This window comes from Euprymna scolopes, chromosome 11 (genome assembly GCF_053919585.1).
Source record: "Euprymna scolopes isolate OS-2025 chromosome 11, ASM5391958v1, whole genome shotgun sequence".
In the NCBI taxonomy this organism is placed as follows: Eukaryota; Metazoa; Mollusca; class Cephalopoda; order Sepiida; family Sepiolidae; genus Euprymna; species Euprymna scolopes.
The window spans coordinates 17,377,976-17,386,302 of record NC_136492.1 but is presented as its reverse complement, the minus strand read 5'-3'; the positions used below and the strand labels follow the sequence as shown (position 1 = coordinate 17,386,302).

The 8,327-nt window shown below is 36.2% G+C and overlaps 1 long non-coding RNA gene across 1 annotated transcript in view; it reads left to right on the top strand.

Moving 5' to 3' along the window:
• LOC145287775 (uncharacterized) overlaps window positions 1-8,327 on the top strand; it is a 233,785-nt gene that overhangs the window by 4,354 nt on the left and 221,104 nt on the right. The gene's annotated exons all lie outside the window — the stretch shown is intronic.

Below are 8,327 nucleotides of genomic sequence, written 5' to 3'. Positions count from 1 at the left end.
ACGCAGATAGATATGGAAAGTCTTTATTTGTTTGGTCCTATTTCCATTCTATGGAGGCCAGGTGCGAACGCAGACCCCACAATTTTATTATACCATCCCTATTTAAGTTAAAACATACTTATCAAAGTATTCTTATGTATATCTATATCAAAAACACTTGTAAACGATTTTTTAAATTTTTAAATTTTTTATTTCCATACTTTGTGGACCAGGCGCGAACGCAGACTCTATCAATTTTAATGAACCACCGTAATGAAATCAGTTTTTTAAAATAGTCAACCATATAGGAGCTTATTCGTGACCACACACACACACACATACACACACACACACACACACACACATTCAGCTTTATATTATATATATATATATATATATATATATATATATATATATATATATATATGGGGGGTAAAAGAATAAAATCGAGTCTTTAAGAGGAGACTTATCAGGATAATGGGAAGCCTAACAAATTGTTTTGGAACTTATATTTATGATAAATAAAATAAGAAAATGACAATATAAAAATATATAATAATAATATAAATTTATTCGTTTCAATACTAAATTGTAATTCCGATACTCATACTGATATATGACATAAGTCCCCTATTTCAAGGAAACCCATAACTACATATGATTGAATAAACATCCACTTTCAATCACTTCTATATTTTTCCTGATAGTATAGATGCGCGTATATATATTGAACACATATATTGAACCAACCATAGCATAGGTGGTATACACCTACCTTTATTTTATAATATAAGCTATATTTCTCCTCTACCGCATAGATCACTGTAATTCTCCTTTCCCCAACTGTTTAAATATATTATCATCTCTTCTCGCGCACAATTATTTCACTCTTAATGTAGCAATAGCTAGACGCCGCATTCCTAATATGTTACCTAGCATCTTCTCTCCGTTTCTGACGAAAAGCATTAGGCTTCAAAATACCGTGGTTTAAAGAGTTTTATTTATTTTACATCCCTAATTGATGTATCATCCTTATTGAATACACGAATAAATATATATATGTATTAGTATATATTTATATATTATCATTTTCTTTTTTTTTTCTGGAAATTCTATATATACTATAAATATATACGCATAAGTAAATATACATATGCACCCACACACTGCAAGTTTTTTCAGAAAAAAACAGGGTTCAAAATCCGACAATATTGCCACACACACACACACACACACACACACACACACACACACACACACACACACACACACACACACACATATATATATATACTATGTGTGCGTATATCTATCTATCTATCTATCTATCTATCTATATATATATATATATATATAAAGTGATGGTTATGAAGTTCCAACGAGAGAAAAAAAACGCATATTTAAAAGAGTGTAGCCATCAACAATTGTGGGTTTTTTTTAAGGTTTTCATCATATTTTTATTTTAAAATATTTTTATAACGCGTTTCGAGCTTAGAGTGTGCTCTCTTCAGATGTTTTCGTAAAAAGTTTTTCTTTAAAATGGGAGTTTGAAAAGTTTTTTTTACCTCTGCTGATACTAAATGTGTTTTTCAGAGTGATGTGGTCTCAGACATCCTGTTTCTAACCGTAAGTGTTCAAAGTGTCCGGTCAAAGTTAGATTCAAAGAGGGCGCTTTTGGTCCATTTGGTGAAGGTTTTTATGGTTTTTTTATGCTTTTTTTTAAAGACTTTCTTTCCCCATGTATAGCACACACTCACACACAATCACACACGCATATATATATATATATACATACATGTACATGTACACATGCACACGCATACGCACGCAGGCACATACACATATACACACGCACATACATAGAAATATATGTAGAAGCATACATATATACATACCCACTTACACACTCACACACGCACTCACACACATCCACCACTACCACGTCAGGCACATATTGGTTAATTTTTTTTCCCAACCAAAACACGCATGCATACATGCACTTAATCATTCAAACATAAGTACACGCACACACACAAGTAAGATGGAGAATAGATAGGAGAAGATATATACACACACATATACATGCACATACACATATATATATATATACATACATGTATGTACATAAACACTCACAAACATCCACATACTATGTAGGCACATATACACACACACATATATGCACATACATAGAGAGACATATGCAGGGGCTCACACATACGCGTATATCCATATCCACACGAACACATTTACCCACTCATACATATGCATACATATGTACATATATGCACACACACACATACAGATGCGTATACATTCATCCACCCATATATATATATGGACACATGCACCAACAATCACACATACACATACATATTCATACATCCTACCTTATGTATATATTGGTTGAAGTTTTCTTTCTTTTCTAATCCAAACACATATGCTTACATGTATTCGGTCACCCAAACATAAGTGCACATACACACACAAACAAGATGGAGCATAGATAACAGATGATATATGTATATACACACACACGTATACACAATCATATGTATAGACTCACATACACACACATATATACATGCACATATGTGCGCACATACACACACATACGTATAATTTCTAATTGTTTGTTTAGTTAAGAGAAATGGTACTGTACTGGATATGGACGCGCGCACCCGTGAAAGTGTGCGCGTGCTTTATTGTGCTTCTTTTGTTTCGTGTGTGAGGGTGCACATTTACCCCAGTATGCATGCGTGTAAGTGTATTTTGTGTTTTGCCTATTTATGTGTATAATTATGGAGAGATGTTTAAGGCGGGGTTAAACTTTGCTATGAAGTTTTTTTCTTGTGTAAGCAAGTAGAAGTAGTTGTCAGTTTGGAAGATGGGCATTATCTCGAATCTGCCCCCACTGCATGTGTGTATATGTTGTGATACATGCAGGTATCTATTTTCCGCGATTTTGATGTTGGATCGGTGTAGGGCTACTCTATTACTAAGGTTTTTTGTAGTGTCTATGTAGGATTTATCGCATGCTGGACATTTTATTACATAGATCACGTTTTCGAGGTGCAATCTAGGTTTTTTTTAATTTTGAATGTTTGTATGGGGTTCGTAAATGTGTATGTGCTTCCCTCTAATATTATGTTGCAGACTCCACATCGTTGTTTGTTGCATTTTGTAACTCCTTTTGTTGCGTCTTGATTGAGTAAGAATGCGTTTTAGGTTTTTGGGTTGGCGTTTGCTTTTTATTATTTTTGTTGTTTTAAGGAAGTTGTTTAGTTTGCTGTTTTGGTTAAGTAGGACGAGGTTTTTCGTTATCTCTGTGAAAAGCTCTGGGTTGTTTGTGTTGTGTGTGGAGACGTATGTTAGGATTTGTTCTTTGTTTCGTTCTTTAGGGGTTCTCAAATCTTCTACTGGTATATTTGTCGCAAGTTGGATCCCTTTGTCTATAAGTTGTGATGGGTATTTTCTTTAATATGATGAAAACCTTTAAAAACACCCACAATTGTTGATGGCTACACTCTTTAAATATATATATATATATATATATATATATATATATATATATATATATATATGAGAGAGAGATACACACACACAGACACGCGCGCTTGCACACACACACACACACACACACACACACACACACACACACACACACACACACACACATATATATATATATAAGTGTTTGTATTTATATAAGTGTGCGTTTATAAATAATTATGTGTGTGTATGCAGGTAGAGGCTGCGCGCGCGTGTGTGTGTGTGTGCAAAAAAACGGAAGAAATTGTTACACACGTGCCCAAAACATAGAGTTGTTTCGTCTTCTTTGTCCTATGTCTTACAGTTTTCAATAATTTTAGAATTTTCACTTTTTTCTGAAAATGTAAAATGATTTGAACGAAACCGGTAAAACTCATTTTGATGATGTATTCCTGTATTTGTTTTGAATTTTATCCTTTTTTCACATATTCTTTTTCCGTGGTATTTATGTATATAAATGTGTGTGTGCGCGTATCTCTGTGTGTGTGTCTCTCTGTCTCTCTTTCTCTCTCTCTCTCTCTCTCTCTCTATATATATATATATATATATATATATACATACGCACACACAGTATATATATGTGTGTGTGTATGTATGTGTGTGTGTGTGTAAATACACATATGTGTGGGTGTTTGTGTGTGTTCGTGTGTTCGTGCCTACATGTGTGTGTGTGTGTGTGTATATATAAATATATATCTATGAGTGTGTCTCTCTGTGTGTCCGTGTGTGCGTTTCCTGCATTCTGAAATCGAATAAAATCATACATTTCACAACAAATACGAGGGGTGTGCAATAAGTAATGTCCCTGGCCCACTTCCAGTTGTCTGATCTAGCTGAAATTTTGCACGTGTAATGATTTATATCTCTACGGGTTATATGGCAAAGTACACCTCTGAACTGATTGTGGTTTCTGTTTTACAGGTGTTTGAACTGAGTCAGGTGTGAAATGGTGCCTGTTGAATGTCGAGCAGTGATCCGGTTTTTGTATTTGAAAGGACGCACACCACAGGAGACTTTTGATGAAATGAAAGAAACTTATGGTGATAATGCCCCAACATATGACCTTGTAAAACGCTGGCATCGTGAATTCAAACATGGCCGGAAGTCTGTGGAAACAGCTCCCAGACCTGGTCGCTCCCTTCTGCCATTGATGAGGCATCTGTCCGTCAAGTTGAGGCTGCCATTTTGAAAGATCGGCGCATTACTATTTGTCAAATAGCCCAATATGTCAAGATTAGTACAGGGTCTGTGGAAACTATCATTCATGGCCATTTGCATATGCATAAGGTGTCTGCCAGATCGATTCCCAGGTTGCTCACACCATTCCAGAAGCGAGAACGCGTCGAGTGCTCGAGGATGAATTTGGAGATGTGCCAAGAAGATGAGTCAAAGTTTTTCAAAAGACTGATTACACAGAATGAAACCTGGGTCTATCACTATGATCCAGAGACCAAAGCTCAGTACATGCAGTGGAAGCACTTGAACTCACCACCTTCAAAGAAGGCAAGGGTGCAACCCTCCGCTGGCAAGGTCATGCTCACAGTCTTCTGGGACCAGGACGGAGTAGTGATGACAGATTTCCTGGCAAAGGGTACCACAATTATAGGAGCCTATTATGCTTCATTTCTGAGGAAATTAAGGGAATCTATTAAAATCAAGAGGCGGGGCAAAATAATCATAGTTATCCTCCTCCTGCAGGACAACGCTCATGTCCACAACTCGCATGTCGCCAGATCAGAAACACGGTCGTGTGGTTATGAAATCATCTCCCATCTTCCCTGCTCTCCTGACCTTACACCCTCTGTTTTCACCTCTTCCCAGCCATGAAGTTGTTTTTGAAAGGACATCGTTTCCCAGATGATACAACCTTGATTTCTGAAGTCACATCGTGGTTGGAGGTCCAACCTGGGGTGTTCTACAAAAACGGTCTCCAGAGCTGCTTCAAACGATGGGAGAAATGTATAACTCTGTGTGGTTCCTATGTAGAGAAAGACTAATAACTGTGCTAAGTTTCGTTGCTCTACTGATATGGGAAGTGGGTCAGGGGCATTACTTATTGAACGCTCCTCGTACACACACACACACACACACACACACACACACACACACACACACACACACACACACACACATATATATATATATATATATATATATATAGTCTTATAGTTTTACTGGGTTTATATAATTGAAAATTCAGTAATCGTTCATATACCAATGAATTTTAAGCCAAACAGGGATGACTTAAACTGTAAGCTACAAAATTATCATATTTCATAATTGAGCATTCATATATTGTTTTAACAAAAACCAAGACTTCAAAGAAAGGGTTGATAGCAACAAATAGTGTATTTCAACGTTAGTCTGACGAAAGGCTGTTTTTGTGAATATTTTCAAACGACATAATGTTTGAATTTGTCCGGGAAAATATGATTTTTTTTTTCAATTATATTTCACTTTCATCTATACTAATCCTTGATTTATGAAGATCAATATAATTTTAAAGTATATACTAAACAAATGACAAAAGTCTACAATGCAAATGTCATGATTCACGCACACGCACACGCACACACGCATATATATATATTTATACACATACACACACGCACACACATACATATATAAGTGTGTATATAAATATATATGTGTGTATGCGTAATTAAATGAATAAATAGTAAGATGGTCAGTTTCATGTAAATGCCAACGTAATTAAATGAATAAATTGTAAGATGGTCAATTTCATGTAAATGCCAGCGTAATTAAATGAATAAATTATAAGATGGTCAGTTTCATGTAAATGCCAACGTAATTAAATGAATAAATTGTAAGATGGTCAATTTCATGTAAATGCCAACGTAATTAAAGAAATAAATTGTGAGATGGTCAATTTCATGTAAATGCCAACGTAATTAAAAGAATAAATTGTAAGATGGCCAACATCATTAAATTTGACTTTTAAATAGATTTTTATCATTTTTTGATCCCTTCATAAGATACATAGATATTCGAATAGGTAAAATTTTTACTTTCTTTCCACCCACCTTGAAAATGATGGCTTTTATCGGTTTTCGGGTATGCTGAAAACTAATATCACATACAAGCAGTTTTTTTTCTGAATATTGATACATTTTTTCCGAAGTATTCCTTCATAAATATCGTAGGCGTATGCCATTCTTAACATGGGGCGGTGGTGATTGTTTCGTAACACGCATGTACATAACAACTTTCCAGTTGGGGATAAAACAATAAAATGATTATTATGGTAATACATTCCTAACATACAAAGCGAATGCAATGACCGAAAATCGAAACCGAAAGCTTAAAATCACCAATCAATTTATAAAGAATCAGAATCGGTAATTGTATCGGAAAGTTTTTTTGTTTTTTTTAAATTTTTTTATTGCAATTTCACCCCAAACAAGGCACATTGCCACTTTGCTGTAGGGGGCTACTATCAGGGACATAAGCTACAGGGGTACTATGTGGGGAGTTATGCAGCAAGATGTCGGTTCACGTTACACTTGAACTTCTGCATGTCAGTACAGTTGGGGAAGCAGGAATTCGGAAGGGAATTCCAAAGTCCAGCGGTTCTGGGGAAGAAACTACTGGAGTAGAAGGCTCTCTTACATCTAGGGATATCTACTGTGAAGGGGTGGGATTTAGCTGCTTGTCGGGTCTGTCGGTGGTACGTACGTCGAGGGGGCACAAGTGCTTGCAGTTCGTCAGATCATTCATCATTGAAATACTTGTAGAACAGGCAGAGGGATGCTACATTATGTCGATGGGACAGAGGCTGAAACTTAGATGACAGTTCAGGACCTATTAGGTTGGCGACTCTCTTTTGAACCTTGTCTAGGAGTGAGAGACTAGTAGCAGATACACCAGCCCAAATATGACAACAATACTCCATACATGGCCTTATAGAGGTACAGGATACTTTCGGGCGTTAGTAGCTTTCTAGCACGGTAGAGAGAACCTTCCTTAGTAAGGAATCGATAATTGTATTGGAATCGGAAATTTAGTAAAGAATCGGTAATTGTATTGGAATCGGGAAAATATTGGGATCTCCCATCATTAATAGCATTACCATTATGGTTGACGTTGGTTTCACCGATATTTATCTATCCAGAATTATTTCTAGAAAGACATCAAGCACTTACAGGGGGGGGGACCATGTGAAGGTTGCCAACATCCTAAGTGAAAGCGCTTTTTTTGTGGAATTGTAACATAGCACGGACGCAAATGTATGCAAAGTGACGTCATTGGTTGGGAAGAAAAAAAGACTATAAAAAAGAGAAAGAGAACGATCAACTTGGGAGACGAAATACCATTTGAGATTTCGCAAGAGACGCGGATAACGTTCTAGATAATGTGGGTGACGTCACAACTGTAAAAATGAGGAAATAAATGTCGTTATACAAAATAAAAAGCAAATTGGGTCATCTATAATATATATCTCACTTATCTGTTTAAATGTATGTATGTATGTATGTATGTCTGCTTCATACACAGCATAATCACGTTGACACACCGGTTAGATCATCGAAATTAAGAACGTTGAGTCTGGCTAGTACCAGATGGGTGACCATTTGGGAATTCTAGGCGCTGTATGTGCTGTCCGCTTATATCGGCATTGTTTACAGTCGTCCTGAATCTCCACTTGCCACTGGTATTTAACAATGTCGACTTAGGAGAAGTGTGGTTGGAGATTGTGCAACTCTTGCCACAAAAATTTCATGCGCAGGCACCCTTGCAGTGGTTATCCATAGTTTGTCTTTTTTTTATGTCTGCGA